The sequence below is a fragment of the Tachypleus tridentatus genome, chromosome 6, assembly GCF_004210375.1.
Source record: "Tachypleus tridentatus isolate NWPU-2018 chromosome 6, ASM421037v1, whole genome shotgun sequence".
Taxonomy (NCBI): Eukaryota; Metazoa; Arthropoda; class Merostomata; order Xiphosura; family Limulidae; genus Tachypleus; species Tachypleus tridentatus.
The window spans coordinates 139,919,159-139,942,269 of record NC_134830.1 but is presented as its reverse complement, the minus strand read 5'-3'; the positions used below and the strand labels follow the sequence as shown (position 1 = coordinate 139,942,269).

At 37.3% G+C, this 23,111-nt stretch overlaps 1 protein-coding gene and 1 pseudogene across 6 annotated transcripts in view; both read right to left on the bottom strand.

Annotated features, from left to right (window-relative positions):
- LOC143253834 (uncharacterized) overlaps positions 1-23,111 on the bottom strand; it is a 100,708-nt gene that overhangs the window by 36,668 nt on the left and 40,929 nt on the right. The window lies entirely within an intron of this gene.
- On the bottom strand, positions 2,980-21,450 carry LOC143254452 (spondin-2-like; annotated as a pseudogene).

Sequence of the window (23,111 nt, the reverse complement as noted above, 5' to 3'; positions counted from 1 at the left end):
TCAACCGTTACAAAATAACGCATCCACGGCTGAAGGAGCGAGCATATTTGGTGTAATGGGGATTCGAACCCTCGACCCTCAGATTACGAGTCGAGCGCCTTAACCAAATGGCTATGCCGAGCCAAACCAAGTGTATTACCTTCGTTGTAAGATTAAATGTTTTCCCTACAAATAACAACTATTGTATCCAGTTGTTTGTAAAATATTGTTGTTTCAGTTCAACCACATACAATGGTTGAAAAATATATATTTATTTGGTCAGGTTTTTGTAGACATACCTACAAAGGGACGGAATCAGTGTGCTGTGGAATATGACACGTAGTTCCCACGAGGCCAGTACGGGCCCATGTTGCATAGAGTAAAGAAAGAGTTGTTTATTCATTTCCGGAAAGAAAGATGCTTAAGATACGTGAATAGTTTATTTAGACTGTATCTGTGGAAAATGTTGGTATTTTTATCTAAAAGCATTTCATTTGCCTAAATGACGCGCACGTGGAGTTCTCAAGCAGGGACCGGAGCTTCTAATGTAAGAGCTTATAGTCTTCCACAATAAAAAAAAAAAATCCTCAGTGTATATGGGATTGAAAATATGAAGAAAGAAGGGCTTAAACAAATGGTTAAGTCCGACTAAAAATCAGACCATACAAACCTACTTATTGGACCAGAATTTACATTCAGAACATGGAAATATAAACGTTGACGGCTTGTTTTGTTTAATTTTCATAGAACACGTAGCCTGAGGTAAGCTTATGTAAATCTGCTTATCTCGTTAGTCCTGACTCTCTGTTTTCATCCTCCAATAATATCTATATTTAATATATTTATCATGATTACTTTTTGCTTCTCTTCTTAAGACTGTTATTTTGTGTGTTTTTTGTGCATGGTTAATTTCCTGCAGTTCGATTTTTTGTTGTTGTTGTTTTTTTTAAATTCAGAATTTATGGTTTCTTAGAGTTCCGGAAATTTTTTTTTTAGATTTCTGTTTTTAGTCATAGAACCGGAAAATTTATTAAGAAACGGTAAGGCTTAAATAATGTTGAGCTGTCTGATGGTGATTTAGGCCTAATACACTAATTTTTGTTAATTCTTAATTACCTCCTGTAATTTAAAGACAGCTTCGAGAATACTGTTTATATTTCGTGTTTATAACATTACCTTTACAATTGCTTTGTTTCTCTGAGCCACTTACTTAATTTTAAGCTCACTTAACTCAGTTTAGGCCATGACTTAAGTGGACAACTTGAGTCACTTTGAGTTCCTACAAAACTCGTCTCAGCTAAACGACTTGATTCACTTTGAGTCACTAAATGTTTTGACACATTTTGAGTCACTATATGACTTGACTCATTTGACTCTTCCTAGAAGTTAAAGAAGATTGCGTTTAATATCGAACCAGTAGGTGGCGTAAGGGCTGTTGCAAATATTTACTATTAAAAAATTCATGATGTACTGAAAACAAGATGGACCTCACAAAAGCGCTCGGATTATAAGGGTTTCTATTTCAGTAATATTAAAGAATTATATTTACAAGTAAATTAATAAAAAACAATTCCATTTTTTTATATATCTTATTATTCTTGTTATCGCTTAACAGCCTACAAACAAAAACAACGTTCCCAACAAATAAATTAAAACTGATGAAGAAAGAACGGAACAATTATTATATCTGTCATTACAGGATCAAATCTGTCCTGCCATCTAGCAACATGTTTTTTTATAATAGTTATTATGTTCACTGTTTTTTAAACGCTAGTTTGAATATACGATGTAGTTTCTTGCTTTATTTTCGACAAAGTTTTGTCATTTTAGCTTCATCGGGGTCTCTTTTTATACTATACAAGTTCCTTTTCATTTTCACCGTAAATACAATTCGAAAGGGAATCTGTGACGTAGGACCCTAATGCTTTCTTTGATTGGCTGCGCCCTCCTCTGTGGACTGGAGTTTCCTCTATTCAAGGCTCATCAACACAGTTGGAGTCAGTAAATGAAAAAAGTACATAAGGCCATAATATTACTCACACACTTAAATTAATATAGATTACTGTGTGGCGAGGTAACAACAAAGACCTTTGAAAAAACGTTATTATTGTGTAAATAAAGATTCGCTGTGAACCACAAGAATTTGAGAATATATACAACAATATATTTTTTATATAATAACATTTTTTTTCTTCTAATATATTGTCTGTGTAAATAAGGCTTCACTGTAATGCACGTCCAATTTTCATTATTTTATTATACAGAAATATAAAAATTCGATACAAAAACATTTGTTAAAATCAATTGGTCTAAAGAAATCTGTGTGAATTTCTGAAATTTGATTTTTTTCTTAAAAAGCATTAGAAGAGAAATAAATGTAAGAACAACAAAGAAACATTTTTAAATATTATTTAATAAAAATACATCTTCACAAAGTCCCCCACTAGTACAGCGGTAAGTCTACGGATTTACCACGCTAAAATTAGGGGTTCGATTCCCCTCGGTAAACTCAGCAGATAGTCCGATGTGGCTTTGCTACAAGGAAACTCAAATATCTGCACAAAATAAGTGTAAGCTTATATACATATATCCCTACGATGCGTTAAAATGCTAGTGCTATCTGGCGGTTATAACTAACTCTACGTTCGTTTTTATTTATTCCGACGTCTTAGCTCTCATGAATTAACAGTGCTGAAAACAAAAGTTAGACGCAAAACGGAGTTGTCCGTGTTGTAGTTTAACATAATCATTATATAAATTCAAAAACTATAAATCGAATTGTAAAATTATAATTTTTTTTACATTTCTGGCAACATTCTACATGCATTATTTTTTTACATTACACTAAATATAGCGTCCCCCTGTGGCCACATAGAACTATATCATGACGTATGATTTTGGTTGCCATAACTGCACATTCTCTGCCGTTTTTCTCAATTATCAGCCGAGCTAAATAAAATATCAAAATTTCACTCGTGTTTTCTAACGTCGCACTCTAGTGATAATATAATAGAAAACAATAACGTTTTATTACGGGTGATTAATCATAAAGCGCTCGAGTTCTGGGTCTCTTTTCAAAATTCCTTAATTATAGATTAAATACTCAAATTAACGTTCACCCCGCTAGTACAGCGGTAAGTCTACAATTTACAACCCTAAAATCAGCGGTTCGATTCCCTGCGATGGGCTCAGCAGATAGTCCGATGTGGCTTTGCTCTAAAAAACCACACAAGCAGACACTCAAACTAATAGTTGATACCTTTTTGTTTCTCCATAAATTTGGAATTCTGGAATTTAGGTCACCAAATAGTTATAAATGATCCGTGTCTTAGTCTGTAGACGAAACTTTCGTGGTTAGTATTTTGTGTCGTGTTGATTAATTAACGTCAATTAATTTTCTTATCTTTATTTATACACCTTTCTTCCTTCATTTACCCCCGTTGACCTTTAGGTCAAAAGTTTACAAAGTATAGGCCTCGATTAACAAGTTACAATATGATAAGTTAAGACACAAGAAATGGCATTCTGTATTAGGTTTCATTTACAGATTCCTGAAATGCAGTAAATTTTAAAATCTTCTTTTACCGACGATTTGAGATAGCTTCTGACATCTTCTATTTCGAAGGCTAACTAATCACAGTTGATAAGAAGTTTGATTACCTCAAACTGTCTTCATCTGGTTCCTTTACCAAAAGAAATAACGTTTGTTTTTCTGACACGTTCTTCCACGACACCACCATGACTCTTCTAACCGTGGACAAGGTAAGTCTCCATGTCTCACCACCTTCCTCATGCGAACGATCCTTCCAAAGCCACAACTATTGCTACAGGATGACCAGTCTGACCAGTTGCTGACGTGACACTGGCGAAGCTGGGCTAGAAACCAAAGCTGTATTTATTTCAACGATAAGATGTTTGAACAAAATAATATTTACCAAAAATTTCGAATTATTTACCTATTTCTTTGTTAATCTACTAAGATACATAACAGAACAATTAAATTCTGCAAATAAGAAGATATGATAGAAAGACCTGCGACGTCACCAACCTTTATGGGCACCTAAAGTTTCTTGTTTCAAATTAAAGTCTGAAATAAAAGTCGCTTAGGGATTCGGTAAAACGTCGACCGTACTTTCGCATTTATATTTTCACCACTTCTTTGTACTTACGTTGGTTTGGTGGTTAGTGCACTCAACTCGCAATTTGAGAGTCAGGGTTCGATTCCCTATCACCAAACATACTCCGACTTTCAGCAGTGCAGACGTTATAAGGTGAAGGTGAGCCCCACTATTCGTTGGTAACCCAAAAGGTTGGCGGTGGTTGGGTTTGACTAACTACCTTCCTCTTATTTTCCACTTCTAAATAAGAAACGGCTAGCGCAGGTAGTCCTCGTGTAGCTTTTCGCGAAATGTAAAAACAAACCAAACAAGTTTCATAATTAACTCTTCTGTTATTAATTAACATTAATTTATATTATTATTCTATGTTATGCACTTTTCTCCCTTCATCTATGCCCTTTATGAGGGTGGAGAGCTGTAAGAGTATGCCTCAGTTTTGGTGAGAATTAGTGAATCTTGAAAAAAACACTAATCTAGAAAAACCAAGTTTGCTATAGAAATCTAACTGATCACCAGAAATAATCTACTTAGAAGAAAGACTAATTCACTGATAATTTATTTGACAGTTAAGATAGAAATTAATAAATGGATTGTATTTTGTTTTGTTTTAAATAGTTACTCGAATGGTTTGAAGTTGGGTTTTAAACTTGTTTAAAATACAGCTCTAGCGTCATATCTACACGAACTATCACCATTAGTGGTTCTCATGCCACGTTTCAAACAGAGAACACACATTTTCATACTTACACTGAGCTCTTGAACGAGACTCGAGTCTCCTTTTTTCTTTTAATAGTTTGATCAGTTTTCTGGTTCGAAGCCTTCTAGATTTTTCCACGTCTTCCTTTGGGTCATTATTTCTAATGATTTTGATTCTTAAACCCTCAAAAGTACCTTTGTAGTTAACTGTATTGGTATCCACTTCTTTCAGGAAAACAGATTTTTCTGTTCCTCTCTTTATACCTTTTGACCCTTTGTCTTTTTTGTCGTTAACAACATTTTCTTTACCCGGAGAAAATGCTTCGCTCAATTCATAGGTTTTGGTTTTGGTAAACTGGAATACGGCTATTCTAGGCAGCTTTTCAAGAAGAGGATAGTAGAAAGAATTGGCTGGATGGTTGTGATGACGAGCTGTGATCCGCGAGATTTTAGTCCTAGGATATGTCTCCCATCTTGGAGCAGTGAATGTAAAGCCATTGTCAGTGCCGGCGTCTAATGGGTCCACGTCTAATGTAATTTCATCTAACCATTTGCCGTTTACACACATATCCAAACTGCTCACGCCAATGAACCAATCAGGACTCGGTATGATTCGACAAGCCAGGGAAACCTTAGATAAGCAATAATATTCGGTGTGTAATTATACAACTGATAACAAATATGGATTAAGTTGTTCTATTTGAAAGGAAAAAAAAAGGCGTTGTCTACAAAAAAGTTACTTAAGTTATTCCCGACTTAGATCTTCCCTAAAACAGTAATCAAAAAGTAGCTCTTAAAAAGTTTGTAAACGTAAGAAAATAATTTAACACTTTATTGATAGCATAACACCTAACGTCAACTTTAATCACTTCTCTAACCAGTCACAACTCACTTGGAATTTCGCTACACGAAACAAACAACTAAACGAAATTTTCCCTTCTTGTTAAACGAGGGGACTATCCCCCTTAGTTCGACTCCCACCACCACCACCACCTACCATCAAGATGAGGAATTTAGTCGTGATAATACAGAATAATATGATATGACAACCACATAATATTTGCCAATATCCATTACCAACGAGGGTCTTTCACTCAATACCATGACTAGTCATGCCGATAGGGATACGTAAGAGACATTAGCAATTGTGTGAAATAAATAAAATTAGTGCATCTTAATTACTATCAACTTTATTTTGGTAATTTACAAATCAAAGCGATTGCAAGAATGGGTAACACAAAGTCAGTAGTTTATTTTTTAACTTCAATTTCTTTTTATAATAATAATTATTTTCAATTAAATTCGTTATCATTCAATAGAACTGGCGGAGCAGCGAGCTAGTTTTCTTGTTAAGTTCGAGACTTTTTCTCATAATTCGTTAAATAATACGAGCTTCTTAGGATGTGACTTTCCAGCTATGACTAAAGTCACAGATACTAACGCAATCGGTCATAAATAATACAATAATTTTGTCTCACCAACGAATGATTACTATCAGCAAAGAACTCGGCTTGGTACGACCAACACCGCCATCTATTGGCGGAGCTGAGAACACGTCGTAAATTCCGCCTGCGCCTTGGAAAGACTGTTCCAAGATGCCCGACCTTCCGTTATTTACAAAGGTTTTCAAGCTTTCGGATGCCACATCACCAAGTCTCCAAAAGCTATAGCTACTATTATGAGAATTACCTACACGAAGAGAAAAACAGCATTAAAACAAGCGCCTTTCTTCAAATAAAAATATATTGACAAGAACAGTAACATGATTTATACACAGATTAAAACAGAAAATAGAAAAAATAACAATAATAACATAACACACACACGTGCGTGAGATCAATATTGTCTATTTGTATTAATGTTATTTTTGTTTGTTGTTGAGCAAAAAGCTACTCAATGGACTATCTGTGCAGATGTTCACTGCAGATATCGAAATCTTATTTTTACGCTATAATTCTAAGACTCATCGCTAAACCACCGGAGTTGTTTTTTTAATATGAGCCCAAGTTCTATTTTCAATTATCACACTTTAATTATAATACTGTCTTTTTCGTTTTTCATAATTTCTAGATTCAGTTACAAGTTATTTCTTAACTTTTCTTTTTTTACTATTCTGTAAGTTTGGTTTTAGATAGGTAAAGAAAACAAGTTGACCAGTAGAAATCAGGCCCTGATGCTATATGTCTATCATCAGTAACAATAACTTTTTTATCTATGGTCAGTAAGAGTAACCTATTTGTCTATGGTCTGTAAGACTAAGCTCTTTGTCCATGGTCAGTAACAGTAATCTATTTGTCCATGGTCAGTAACAGTAAAGTAACAGTAACCTATTTTTCCATGGTCATTAACAATAACCTATTTGTCCATGATCAGTAAGACTAACCTATTTGTCCATGGTCAGTAAGATAACCTATTTGTCCATAGTCAGAAAAACTAACCTATTTGTCTATGGTCAGTAACACTAACCTATTTATCTATGGTCAGTAAGACTAACATATTTGTCTATGGTCAGTAACAGTAACCTATTTGTCTTTGCTCACTAACAGTAAGGTGTACATTTCCACTATGATATCGCTATAAGACGAGACATAAATTATCAGTTTTTCATATGAAACATCTGTCCTCCGATAGCTAGTTATTAAGCCTGAAGGATTATAACACTAAACAACACTCCTCCGGTAGCTAGTTATTAAACCTGAAGGATTATAACACTAAACAACACTCTTCCGGTAGCTAGGTATCAAACCTGAAGGATTATAACACTAAACAACACTCCTCCGATAGCTAGTTATTAAACCTGAAAAATTATAACACTAAACAACACTCCTCCGGTAGCTAGGAATTAAACCTGAAGGATTATAACACTAAACAACACTCCTCCGGTAGCTAGGTATTAAACCTGAAGGATTATAACACTAAAAAACACTCTTCCGGTAGCTAGGTATTAAACCTGAAGGATTATAACACTAAACAACACTCCTCCGGTAGCTAGTTATTAAACCTGAAGGATTATAACACTAAACAACACTCCTCCGGTAGCTAGGAATTAAACCTGAAGGATTATAACACTAAACAACACTCCTCCGGTAGCTAGGTATTAAACCTGAAGGATTATAACACTAAACAACACTCCTCCGGTATCTAGTTATTAAACCTGAAGGATTATAACACTAAACAACACTCCTCCGGTAGCTAGTTATTAAACCTGAAGGATTATAACACTAAACAACACTCCTCCGGTAGCTAGTTATTAAACCTAAAGGATTATAAAACTAAACAACACTCCTCCGGTAGCTAGGTATTAAACCTGAAGGATTACAACACTAAACAACACTCCTCCGGTAGCTAGTTATTAAACCTGAAGGATTATAACACTAAACAACACTCCTCCGGTAGCTAGTTATTAAACCTGAAAACTTACAACACTCCTCCGGTAGCTAGTTATTAAATCTGAAGGATTATAACACTAAACAACACTCCTCCGGTAGCTAGGTATTAAACCTCAAGGATTATAACACTAAACAACACTTCTCCGGTAGCGAGTTATAAAACCTGAAGGATTATAACACTAAACAACACTCCTCCGGTAGCTAGTTATTAAACCTGAAAAATTACAACACTCCTCCGGTAACTAGTTATTAAACCTGAAGGATTATAACACTAAACAACACTCCTTCGGTAGCTAGGTATTAAACCTAAAAGAATACAACACTCCTCCGGTAGCTAGTTATTAAACCTGAAAAATTACAACACTCCTCCGGTAGCTAGTTATTAAATCTGAAGGATTATAACACTAAACAACACTCCTCCGGTAGCTAGGTATTAAACATGAAAAATTATAACACTAAACAACACTTCTCCGGTAGCGAGTTATTAAACCTGAAGGATTATAACACTAAACAACACACCTCCGGTAGCTAGGTATTAAACCTGAAGGATTACAACACTCCTCCGGTAGCTAGTTATTAAACCTGAAAAATTACAACACTCCTCCGGTAGCTAGTTATTAAACCTGAAGGATTATAACACTAAACAACACTCCTCCGGTAGCTAGGTATTAAACCTGAAGGATTACAACACTAAACAACACTCCTCTGGTAGCTAGTTATTAAACTTGAAGAATTACAACACTCCTCCGGTAGCGAATTATTGTGTGTTTTGGAATTTCGCACAAAGCTACTCCAGGGCTATCAGTGCTAGCCGTCCCTAATTAAGCAGTGTAAGACTAGAGGGAAGGCAGCTACTCATCACCACCCATCGCCAACTCTTGAACTACTCTTTTACCAACGAAAAGTGGGATTGACTGTCACATTATAAGGCCCCCACGGCTGGGAGGGCGAGCATATTTGGCGCTATTCGGGCGCGAACCCGCGACCCTCAGATTACGAAGCGCACGCCTTAACGCGCTAGGTCATGCCAGGCCCTAGCGAGTTATTAAACCTGAAGGATTATAACACTAAACAACACTCCTCCGGTAGCTAGTTATAAAACCTGAAGGATTATAACACTAAACAACACTCTTCCGGTAGCTAGGTATTAAACCTGAAGGATTAGAACACTCCTCCGGTAGCTAGTTATTAAACCTGAAGGATTATAACACTAAACAACACTCCTCCGGTAGCTAGGTATTAAACCTGAAGGATTACAACACTAAACAACAATCCTCCGGTAGCTAGGTATTAAACCTAAAGGATTATAACACTAAACAACACTCCTCCGGTAGCTAGTTATTAAACCTGAAAACTTACAACACTCCTCCGGTAGCTAGTTATTAAATCTGAAGGATTATAACACTAAACAACACTCCTCCGGTAGCTAGGTATTAAACCTCAAGGATTATAACACAAAACAACACTTCTCCGGTAGCGAGTTATTAAACCTGAAGGATTATAACACTAAACAACACTCCTCCGGTAGCTAGTTATTAAACCTGAAAAATTACAACACTCCTCCGGTAACTAGTTATTAAACCTGAAGGATTATAACACTAAACAACACTCCTTCGGTAGCTAGGTATTAAACCTAAAAGAATACAACACTCCTCCGGTAGCTAGTTATTAAACCTGAAAAATTACAACACTCCTCCGGTAGCTAGTTATTAAATCTGAAGGATTATAACACTAAACAACACTCCTCCGGTAGCTAGGTATTAAACATGAAAATTATAACACTAAACAACACTTCTCCGGTAGCGAGTTATTAAACCTGAAGGATTATAACACTAAACAACACACCTCCGGTAGCTAGGTATTAAACCTGAAGGATTACAACACTCCTCCGGTAGCTAGTTATTAAACCTGAAAAATTACAACACTCCTCCGGTAGCTAGTTATTAAACCTGAAGGATTATAACACTAAACAACACTCCTCCGGTAGCTAGGTATTAAACCTGAAGGATTACAACACTAAACAACACTCCTCTGGTAGCTAGTTATTAAACTTGAAGAATTACAACACTCCTCCGGTAGCGAATTATTGTGTGTTTTGGAATTTCGCACAAAGCTACTCCAGGGCTATCAGTGCTAGCCGTCCCTAATTAAGCAGTGTAAGACTAGAGGGAAAGCAGCTACTCATCACCACCCATCGCCAACTCTTGAACTACTCTTTTACCAACGAAAAGTGGGATTGACTGTCACATTATAAGGCCCCCACGGCTGGGAGGGCGAGCATATTTGGCGCTATTCGGGCGCGAACCCGCGACCCTCAGATTACGAAGCGCACGCCTTAACGCGCTAGGACATGCCAGGCCCTAGCGAGTTATTAAACCTGAAGGATTATAACACTAAACAACACTCCTCCGGTAGCTAGTTATAAAACCTGAAGGATTATAACACTAAACAACACTCTTCCGGTAGCTAGGTATTAAACCTGAAGGATTAGAACACTCCTCCGGTAGCTAGTTATTAAACCTGATAGATTATAACACTAAACAACACTCCTCCGGTAGCTAGGTATTAAACCTGAAGGATTACAACACTAAACAACACTCCTCCGGTAGCTAGTTATTAAACCTGAAGGATTATAACACTAAACAACACTCCTCCGGTATCTAGTTATTAAACCTGAAGGATTACAACACTAAACAACACTCCTCCGGTAGCTAGTTATTAAACCTGAAGGATTATAACACTAAACAACACTCCTCCGGTAGCTAGGTATTAAACCTGAAGGATTACAACACTAAACAACAATCCTCTGGTAGCTAGGTATTAAACATAAAGGATTATAACACTAAACAACACTCCTCCGGTAGCTAGTTATTAAACCTGAAGGGTTACAACACTCCTCCGGTAGCTAGGTATTAAATCTGAAAAATTACAACACTCCTCCGGTAGCTAGTTATTAAACCTGGAAGATTATAACACTAAACAACACTCCTCCGGTAGCTAGGTATTAAACCTGAAGGATTACAACACTAAACAACACTCCTCCGGTAGCTAGGTATTAAACCTGAAGGATTACAACACTAAACAACAATCCTCCGGTAGCTAGGTATTAAACCTAAAGGATTATAACACTAAACAACACTCCTCCGGTAGCTAGTTATTAAACCTGAAAGATTACAACACTCCTCCGGTAGCTAGTTCTTAAACCTGAAAAATTACAACACTCCTCCGGTAGCTAGTTATTAAATCTAAAGGATTATAACACTAAACAACACTCCTCCGGTAGCTAGGCATTAAACCTCAAGGATTATAACACTAAACAACACTTCTCCGGTAGCGAGTTATTAAACCTGAAGGATTATAACACTAAACAACACTCCTCCGGTAGCTAGTTATTAAACCTGAAGGATTACAACACTCCTCCGGTAGCTAGTTCTTAAACCTGAAAAATTACAACACTCCTCCGGTAACTAGTTATCAAACCTGAAGGATTATAACACTAAACAACACTCCTCCGGTAGCTAGGTATTAAACATGAAAAATTATAACACTAAACAACACTTCTCCGGTAGCGACTTATTAAACCTGAAGGATTATAACACTAAACAACACACCTCCGGTAGCTAGGTATTAAACCTGAAGGATTACAACACTCCTCCGGTAGCTAGTTATTAAACCTGAAGGATTATAACACTATACAACACTCCTCCGGTAGCTAGGTATTAAACCTGAAGGATTACAACACTAAACAACACTCCTCTGGTAGCTAGTTATTAAACCTGAAGGATTATAACACTAAACAACACTCCTCCGATAGCTAGGTATTAAACCTGAAGGATTACAACACTAAACAACAATCCTCTGGTAGCTAGGTATTAAACATAAAGGCTTATAACACTAAACAACACTCCTCCGGTAGCTAATTATTAAACCTGAAGGATTACAACACTCCTCCGGTAGCTAGTTATTAAACCTGAAAAATTACAACACTCCTCCGGTAGCTAGTTATTAAATCTGAAGGATTATAACACTAAACAACACTCCTTCGGTAGCTAGGTATTAAACCTGAAGGATTATAACATTAAACAACACTTCTCCGGTAGCGAGTTATTAAACCTGAAGGATTATAACACTCCTCCGGTAGCTAGTTATTAAACCTGAAAAATTACAACACTCCTCCGGTAGCTAGTTATTAAACCTGAAAAATTACAACACTCCTCCGGTAGCTAGGTATTAATCCTGAAGGATTACAACACTAAACAACACTCCTCCGATAGCTAGGTATTAAACCTGAAGGATTACAACACTAAACAACAATCCTCCAGTAGCTAGGTATTAAACATAAAGGATTATAACACTAAACAACACTCCTCCGGTAGCTAGTTATTAAACCTGAAGGGTTACAACACTCCTCCGGTAGCTAGGTATTAAATCTGAAAAATTACAACACTCCTCCGGTAGCTAGTTATTAAACCTGAAGGATTACAACACTAAACAACACTCCTCCGGTAGCTAGTTATTAAACCTGAAGGGTTACAACACTACTCCGGTAGCTAGGTATTAAATCTGAAAAATTACAACACTCCTCCGGTAGCTAGTTATTAAACCTGAAAAATTACAACACTCCTCCGGTAGCAAGGTATTAAACCTGAAGGATTATAACACTAAACAACACACCTCCGGTAGCTAGTTATTAAACCTGAAGGATTACAACACTCCTCCGGTAGCTAGTTATTAAACATGAAAAATTACAACACTCCTCCGGTAGCTAGTTATTAAACCTGAAGGATTATAACACTAAACAACACTCCTCCGGTAGCTAGGTATTAAACCTGAAGGATTACAACACTAAACAACACTCCTCCGGTAGTTAGGTATTAAATCTGAAGGATTATAACACTAAACAACACTCCTCCGGTAGCTAGTTATTAAATCTGAAGGATTATAACACTAAACAACACTCCTCCGGTAGCTAGGTATTAAACCTCAAGGATTATAACACTAAACAACACTTCTCCGGTAGCGAGTTATAAAACCTGAAGGATTATAACACTAAACAACACTCCTCCGGTAGCTAGTTATTAAACCTGAAAAATTACAACACTCCTCCGGTAACTAGTTATTAAACCTGAAGGATTATAACACTAAACAACACTCCTTCGGTAGCTAGGTATTAAACCTAAAAGAATACAACACTCCTCCGTAGCTAGTTATTAAACCTGAAAATTACAACACTCCTCCGGTAGCTAGTTATTAAATCTGAAGGATTATAACACTAAACAACACTCCTCCGGTAGCTAGGTATTAAACATGAAAAATTATAACACTAAACAACACTTCTCCGGTAGCGAGTTATTAAACCTGAAGGATTATAACACTAAACAACACACCTCCGGTAGCTAGGTATTAAACCTGAAGGATTACAACACTCCTCCGGTAGCTAGTTATTAAACCTGAAAAATTACAACACTCCTCCGGTAGCTAGTTATTAAACCTGAAGGATTATAACACTAAACAACACTCCTCCGCTAGCTAGGTATTAAACCTGAAGGATTACAACACTAAACAACACTCCTCTGGTAGCTAGTTATTAAACTTGAAGAATTACAACACTCCTCCGGTAGCGAATTATTGTGTGTTTTGGAATTTCGCACAAAGCTACTCCAGGGCTATCAGTGCTAGCCGTCCCTAATTAAGCAGTGTAAGACTAGAGGGAAGGCAGCTACTCATCACCACCCATCGCCAACTCTTGAACTACTCTTTTACCAACGAAAAGTGGGATTGACTGTCACATTATAAGGCCCCCACGGCTGGGAGGGCGAGCATATTTGGCGCTATTCGGGCGCGAACCCGCGACCCTCAGATTACGAAGCGCACGCCTTAACGCGCTAGGTCATGCCAGGCCCTAGCGAGTTATTAAACCTGAAGGATTATAACACTAAACAACACTCCTCCGGTAGCTAGTTATAAAACCTGAAGGATTATAACACTAAACAACACTCTTCCGGTAGCTAGGTATTAAACCTGAAGGATTAGAACACTCCTCCGGTAGCTAGTTATTAAACCTGAAGGATTATAACACTAAACAACACTCCTCCGGTAGCTAGGTATTAAACCTGAAGGATTACAACACTAAACAACAATCCTCCGGTAGCTAGGTATTAAACCTAAAGGATTATAACACTAAACAACACTCCTCCGGTAGCTAGTTATTAAACCTGAAAACTTACAACACTCCTCCGGTAGCTAGTTATTAAATCTGAAGGATTATAACACTAAACAACACTCCTCCGGTAGCTAGGTATTAAACCTGAAGGATTATAACACAAAACAACACTTCTCCGGTAGCGAGTTATTAAACCTGAAGGATTATAACACTAAACAACACTCCTCCGGTAGCTAGTTATTAAACCTGAAAAATTACAACACTCCTCCGGTAACTAGTTATTAAACCTGAAGGATTATAACACTAAACAACACTCCTCCGGTAGCTAGGTATTAAACCTAAAAGAATACAACACTCCTCCGGTAGCTAGTTATTAAACCTGAAAATTACAACACTCCTCCGGTAGCTAGTTATTAAATCTGAAGGATTATAACACTAAACAACACTCCTCCGGTAGCTAGGTATTAAACATGAAAAATTATAACACTAAACAACACTTCTCCGGTAGCGAGTTATTAAACCTGAAGGATTATAACACTAAACAACACACCTCCGGTAGCTAGGTATTAAACCTGAAGGATTACAACACTCCTCCGGTAGCTAGTTATTAAACCTGAAAAATTACAACACTCCTCCGGTAGCTAGTTATTAAACCTGAAGGATTATAACACTAAACAACACTCCTCCGGTAGCTAGGTATTAAACCTGAAGGATTACAACACTAAACAACACTCCTCTGGTAGCTAGTTATTAAACTTGAAGAATTACAACACTCCTCCGGTAGCGAATTATTGTGTGTTTTGGAATTTCGCACAAAGCTACCCAGGGCTATCAGTGCTAGCCGTCCCTAATTAAGCAGTGTAAGACTAGAGGGAAAGCAGCTACTCATCACCACCCATCGCCAACTCTTGAACTACTCTTTTACCAACGAAAAGTGGGATTGACTGTCACATTATAAGGCCCCCACGGCTGGGAGGGCGAGCATATTTGGCGCTATTCGGGCGCGAACCCGCGACCCTCAGATTACGAAGCGCACGCCTTAACGCGCTAGGACATGCCAGGGCCTAGCGAGTTATTAAACCTGAAGGATTATAACACTAAACAACACTCCTCCGGTAGCTAGTTATAAAACCTGAAGGATTATAACACTAAACAACACTCTTCCGGTAGCTAGGTATTAAACCTGAAGGATTAGAACACTCCTCCGGTAGCTAGTTATTAAACCTGAAGGATTATAACACTAAACAACACTCCTCCGGTAGCTAGGTATTAAACCTGAAGGATTACAACACTAAACAACACTCCTCCGGTAGCTAGTTATTAAACCTGAAGGATTATAACACTAAACAACACTCCTCCGGTAGCTAGTTATTAAACCTGAAGGATTACAACACTAAACAACACTCCTCCGGTAGCTAGTTATTAAACCTGAAGGATTATAACACTAAACAACACTCCTCCGGTAGCTAGGTATTAAACCTGAAGGATTACAACACTAAACAACAATCCTCTGGTAGCTAGGTATTAAACATAAAGGATTATAACACTAAACAACACTCCTCCGGTAGCTAGTTATTAAACCTGAAGGGTTACAACACTCCTCCGGTAGCTAGGTATTAAATCTGAAAAATTACAACACTCCTCCGGTAGCTAGTTATTAAACCTGGAAGATTATAACACTAAACAACACTCCTCCGGTAGCTAGGTATTAAACCTGAAGGATTACAACACTAAACAACACTCCTCCGGTAGCTAGGTATTAAACCTGAAGGATTACAACACTAAACAACAATCCTCCGGTAGCTAGGTATTAAACCTAAAGGATTATAACACTAAACAACACTCCTCCGGTAGCTAGTTATTAAACCTGAAAGATTACAACACTCCTCCGGTAGCTAGTTCTTAAACCTGAAAAATTACAACACTCCTCCGGTAGCTAGTTATTAAATCTAAAGGATTATAACACTAAACAACACTCCTCCGGTAGCTAGGCATTAAACCTCAAGGATTATAACACTAAACAACACTTCTCCGGTAGCGAGTTATTAAACCTGAAGGATTATAACACTAAACAACACTCCTCCGGTAGCTAGTTATTAAACCTGAAGGATTACAACACTCCTCCGGTAGCTAGTTATTAAACCTGAAAATTACAACACTCCTCCGGTAAGCTAGTTATTCAAACCTGAAGGATTATAACACTAAACAACACTCCTCCGGTAGCTAGGTATTAAACATGAAAAATTATAACACTAAACAACACTTCTCCGGTAGCGACTTATTAAACCTGAAGGATTATAACACTAAACAACACACCTCCGGTAGCTAGGTATTAAACCTGAAGGATTACAACACTCCTCCGGTAGCTAGTTATTAAACCTGAAGGATTATAACACTATACAACACTCCTCCGGTAGCTAGGTATTAAACCTGAAGGATTACAACACTAAACAACACTCCTCTGGTAGCTAGTTATTAAACCTGAAGGATTATAACACTAAACAACACTCCTCCGATAGCTAGGTATTAAACCTGAAGGATTACAACACTAAACAACAATCCTCTGGTAGCTAGGTATTAAACATAAAGGCTTATAACACTAAACAACACTCCTCCGGTAGCTAATTATTAAACCTGAAGGATTACAACACTCCTCCGGTAGCTAGTTATTAAACCTGAAAAATTACAACACTCCTCCGGTAGCTAGTTATTAAATCTGAAGGATTATAACACTAAACAACACTCCTTCGGTAGCTAGGTATTAAACCTGAAGGATTATAACATTAAACAACACTTCTCCGGTAGCGAGTTATTAAACCTGAAGGATTATAACACTCCTCCGGTAGCTAGTTATTAAACCTGAAAAATTACAACACTCCTCCGGTAGCTAGTTATTAAACCTGAAAAATTACAACACTCCTCCGGTAGCTAGGTATTAATCCTGAAGGATTACAACACTAAACAACACTCCTCCGGATAGCTAGGTATTAAACCTGAAGGATTACAACACTAAACAACAATCCTCCAGTAGCTAGGTATTAAACCTAAAGGATTATAACACTAAACAACACTCCTCCGGTAGCTAGTTATTAAACCTGAAGGGTTACAACACTCCTCCGGTAGCTAGGTATTAAATCTGAAAAATTACAACACTCCTCCGGTAGCTAGTTATTAAACCTGAAGGATTACAACACTAAACAACACTCCTCCGGTAGCTAGTTATTAAACCTGAAGGGTTACAACACTACCTCGGTAGCTAGGTATTAAACCTGAAAATTACAACACTCCTCCGGTAGCTAGTTATTAAACCTGAAAAATTACAACACTCCTCCGGTAGCAAGGTATTAAACCTGAAGGATTATAACACTAAACAACACACCTCCGGTAGCTAGTTATTAAACCTGAAGGATTACAACACTCCTCCGGTAGCTAGTTATTAAACATGAAAAATTACAACACTCCTCCGGTAGCTAGTTATTAAACCTGAAGGATTATAACACTAAACAACACTCCTCCGGTAGCTAGGTATTAAACCTGAAGGATTACAACACTAAACAACACTCCTCCGGTAGTTAGGTATTAAATCTGAAGGATTATAACACTAAACAACACTCCTCCGGTAGCGAGTTATTAAACCTGAAGGATTATAACACTAAACAACACACCTCCGGTAGCTAGGTATTAAACCTGAAGGATTACAACACTCCTCCGGTAGCTAGTTATTAAACCTGAAAAATTACAACACTCCTCCGGTAGTTAGTTATTAAATCTGAAGGATTATAACACTAAACAACACTCCTCCGGTAGCTAGGTATTAAACCTGAAGGATTATAACATTAAACAACACTTCTCCGGTAGCGAGTTATTAAACCTGAAGGATTATAACACTAAACAACACACCTCCGGTAGCTAGGTGTTAAACCTGAAGGATTACAACACTCCTCCGGTAGCTAGTTATTAAACCTGAAAAATTACAACACTCCTCCGGTAGCTAGTTATTAAACCTGAAAAATTACAACACTCCTCCGGTAGCTAGTTATTAAATCTGAAGGATTATAACACTAAACAACACTCCTCCGGTAGCTAGGTATTAAACATGAAGGATTATAACACTAAACAACACTTCTCCGGTAGCGATTTATTAAACCTCAAGAATTATAACACTAAACAACACACCTCCGGTAGCTAGGTATTAAACCTGAAGGATTACAACACTCCTCCGGTAGCTAGTTATTAAACATGAAAAATTACAACACTCCTCCGGTAGCTAGTTATTAAACCTGAAGGATTATAACACTAAACAACACTCCTCCGGTAGCTAGGTATTAAACCTGAAGGATTACAACACTAAACAACACTCCTCTGGTAGCTAGTTATTAAACTTGAAGAATTACAACACTCCTCCGGTAGCGAATTATTATGTGTTTTGGAATTTCGCACAAAGCTACTCCAGGGCTATCTGTGCTAGCCGTCCCTAATTTAGCAGTGTAAGACTAGAGGGAAGGCAGCTACTCATCACCACCCATCGCCAACTCTTGGGCTACTCTTTTACTAACGAAAAGTGGGATTGACTTTCACATTATAAGGCCCCCACGGCTGGGAGGGCGAGCATATTTGGCGCGATTCGGGCGCGAACCCGCGACCCTCAGATTACGAAGCGTACGCCTTAACGCGCTAGGACATGCCAGGCCCTAGCGATTTATTAAACCTGAAGGATTATAACACTAAACAACACTCCTCCGGTAGCTAGTTATAAAACCTGAAGGATTATAACACTAAACAACACTCCTCCGGTAGCTAGTTATTAAACCTGAAGGAGTACAACACTCCTCCGGTAGCTAGTTATTAAACCTGAAGGATTATAACACTAAACAACACTCCTCCGGTAGCTAGGTATTAAACCTGAAGGATTACAACACTAAACAACAATCCTCCGGTAGCTAGGTATTAAACCTAAAGGATTATAACACTAAACAACACTCCTCCGGTAGCTAGTTATTAAACCTGAAGGGTCACAACACTCCTCCGGTAGCTAGGTATTAAATCTGAAAAATTACAACACTCCTCCGGTAGCTAGTTATTAAACCTGAAGGATTACAACACTAAACAACACTCCTCCGGTAGCTAGTTATTAAACCTGAAGGGTTACAACACTCCTCCGGTAGCTAGGTATTAAATCTGAAAATTACAACACTCCTCCGGTAGCTAGTTATTAAACCTGAAGGATTACAACACTAAACAACACTCCTCCGGTAGCTAGTTATTAAACCTGAAGGGTTACAACACTCCTCCGGTAGCTAGGTATTAAATCTGAAAAATTACAACACTCCTCCGGTAGCTAGTTATTAAACCTGAAGGATTACAACACTAAACAACACTCCTCCGGTAGCTAGTTATTAAATCTGAAGGATTATAACACTAAACAACACTCCTCCGGTAGTTAGGTATTAAATCTGAAGGATTATAACACTAAACAACACTCCTCCGGTAGCGAGTTATTAAACCTGAAGGATTATAACTCTAAACAACACACCTCCGGTAGCTAGGTATTAAACCTGAAGGATTACAACACTCCTCCGGTAGCTAGTTATTAAACCTGAAAAATTACAACACTCCTCCGGTAGCTAGTTATTAAATCTGAAGGATTATAACACTAAACAACACTCCTCCGGTAGCTAGGTATTAAACCTGAAGGATTATAACATTAAACAACACTTCTCCGGTAGCGAGTTATTAAACCTGAAGGATTATAACACTAAACAACACACCTCCAGTAGCTAGGTATTAAACCTGAAGGATTACAACACTCCTCCGGTAGCTAGTTATTAAACCTGAAAAATTACAACACTCCTCCGGTAGCTAGTTATTAAACCTGAAAAATTACAACACTCCTCCGGTAGCTAGGTATTAATCCTGAAGGATTACAACACTAAACAACACTCTTCCGGTAGCTAGCTATTAAACCTGAAGGATTAGAACACTCCTCCGGTAGCTAGTTATTAAACCTGAAGGATTATAACACTAAACAACACTCCTCCGGTAGCTAGGTATTAAACCTGAAGGATTACAACACTAAACAACACTCCTCCGGTAGCTAGTTATTAAACTTAAGGATTATAACACTAAACAACACTCCTCCGGTATCTAGTTATTAAACCTGAAGGATTACAACACTAAACAACACTCCTCCGGTAGCTAGTTATTAAACCTGAAGGATTATAACACTAAACAACACTCCTCCGGTATCTAGTTATTAAACCTGAAGGATTACAACACTAAACAACACTCCTCCGGTATCTAGTTATTAAACCTGAAGGATTATAACACTAAACAACACTCCTCCGGTAGCTAGTTATTAAACCTGAAGGGTTACAACACTCCTCCGGTAGCTAGGTATTAAACCTGAAAGATTATAACACTAAACAACACTCCTCCGGTAGCTAGTTATTAAATCTGAAAAATTACAACACTCCTCCGGTAGCTAGTTATTAAACCTGAAGGACTATAACACTAAACAACACTCCTCCGGTAGCTAGGTATTAAACCTGAAGGATTATAACACTAAACAACACTCCTCCGATAGCTAGTTATTAAACCTGAAGGATTACAACACTCCTCCGGTAGCTAGTTATTAAACCTGAAGGATTACAACACTAAACAACTGGTTTCGACATTCGTGGTGGAAACGGTACTGATAGCTCATTGTGTAACTTTTTGCTTAACTACAAACAATCAATCAAACAAGGGAAACGAACCATAAACATCGGATTAACAGTCTGGGTGCAGTAAATGAACAGAACGAGACATACAAAACTCTAAAAGAAAAAAAGAAAGATAAAAACTTACCTTGAATGTTTGACCACTGGGCGTGGGGTCTCCATTGAGGATATTGTTTTGGAAATTTTTCTTCTGACCATTCAGTGACGAGAGACACCCTATAGATAGACAATGTGTTTGGGGGACAAGTGCTAGACGCTTTAGCCAAAACAGAATCTATCAGTAAAGTCCACCACACTAACCTGTAGGCACTCTTCTTTAAGATTCTGCCTTCTTGACTTGCAACAAGACACTCTCGATGTGCTTTTGTTAATTTGAACATTCGCATTTTCCACGGTTCTTATTATTTCTGGTAACATGCGTGAATGAGATAAGCGCTTGCTTTATAGGCTTAGCTAAAAAAATTACGTCACTCCAAAACGATTGGCTCTTTCACAAAAGGGCGGAGAAATAGTAATATCTTCTACATACATTTCCATTGTGCGTGTTTAGGAACAAATTGACCCATTAATCAGAGAAGTTCAGAACAGTTCTACTAACCTAATTTTGAAGAGCAACAATAGTTTCTTATCCCATAATTCCAGAACATTCAAAATTGGGTCTCGAATAACAGATCAGATTCGTCTAGCTCATCAACACTTCGTTTAAATAGTACAGCGACGTAAACATGACATCTTAACCTTTCACTTCCATAGGGCAGGTTTTTCTGTTTCTTTTGTTTTAGAAGAAACCTGACAACCTGAAACTCACAAGCAGCGAAGAAAAAACGGAAGTGAATCTTAGAATTTCTTAGGTTAACATGGCTTATGTTGTAACTACAACTTTTCTGGTTTTTAGCTTGAAGCCTTGTTTGTTTGGAACTAAGCACATCACGGGTATCGAAATTCAGTTTTTAGCGATGTGAATTTTGCAGATATACCGTTGTGCCACGGGGGAATTAGGCTTCACTCTCAAATTTTCAGTTCTCTCAAGCTTGAGAGCTTATAACAATAAAACGTGGAGTTCGATTCCTGTGGTAAGAATCGCAGAGTCAGTCTATTCTATAACAAAAACAATCAAACAACTGAGTTACTTTAGTCACTGTGTTTCTGATTGTGGCTGTGATCTGTTTATAAAATAGAATTAAACGAATTTAAAACTCAAATTTGAAGCTTTTTTTTCCTTACAAACTCAATTTACGTCCCTCCTCTGTATGTAAGTTCGGGGGCTTATAACAATAAAATCCGGGTTTCGAAATTCACAGTGAGCACAGCAGGAATATCCTATTGTATAACTTTTGTACTTCATAACAAACAAATCAAATGCTTTCCCTCGGGATGACTAAGAAGTAATAATGAGAGCTTATAGCGCTAAAAACAGAGTTTCGATATTCATGATAGGCACAGCACATATAGCTCACTGTGCAGCTTTGCACTTAAGAAACGTTATACAATTCACTTCTTGTAAAAATCTTATGTCCCTTAAAACACCAAAAAGTATTTCTGAATTTATGAAGCCCATAGTAAACTTTATCTAATATTAAACAAGAACCATTTGATTCATGTGATGCAGAAGTTGTGAGATAGCTGTTTCTTTTGTTTTTTGAGGAGGCTACGATTTTATTTATCGGTAAATTTATTATTCCTAAAATTGTTTAGTTTTCAGATAAATTTTTAGTTACATTAAAATGCTTACTCACCTTCTAGCTTATCACGTTTATTTGGAATAAATAATAATAATAATAAATATGTATCTATTATGAAGCTGAAACCAGTTTCCCTAACGGTGATGAATAGATCTTATTAATGCAACAAAAGGTCATGTAAATATATAATAACATGAGATGTACTCTCGTCATCGAACGCAATGAATAACTGAAATTTGAACTTCAAAGGCCATGAATACAAATATTTGTTATAAAAAAAGTGTATTACAATATTTAAAAAATAATATTGTTGTAAACACAACTTTATAAAACGGAAATTTCAGTTAGGTTTACAAACATTTTAA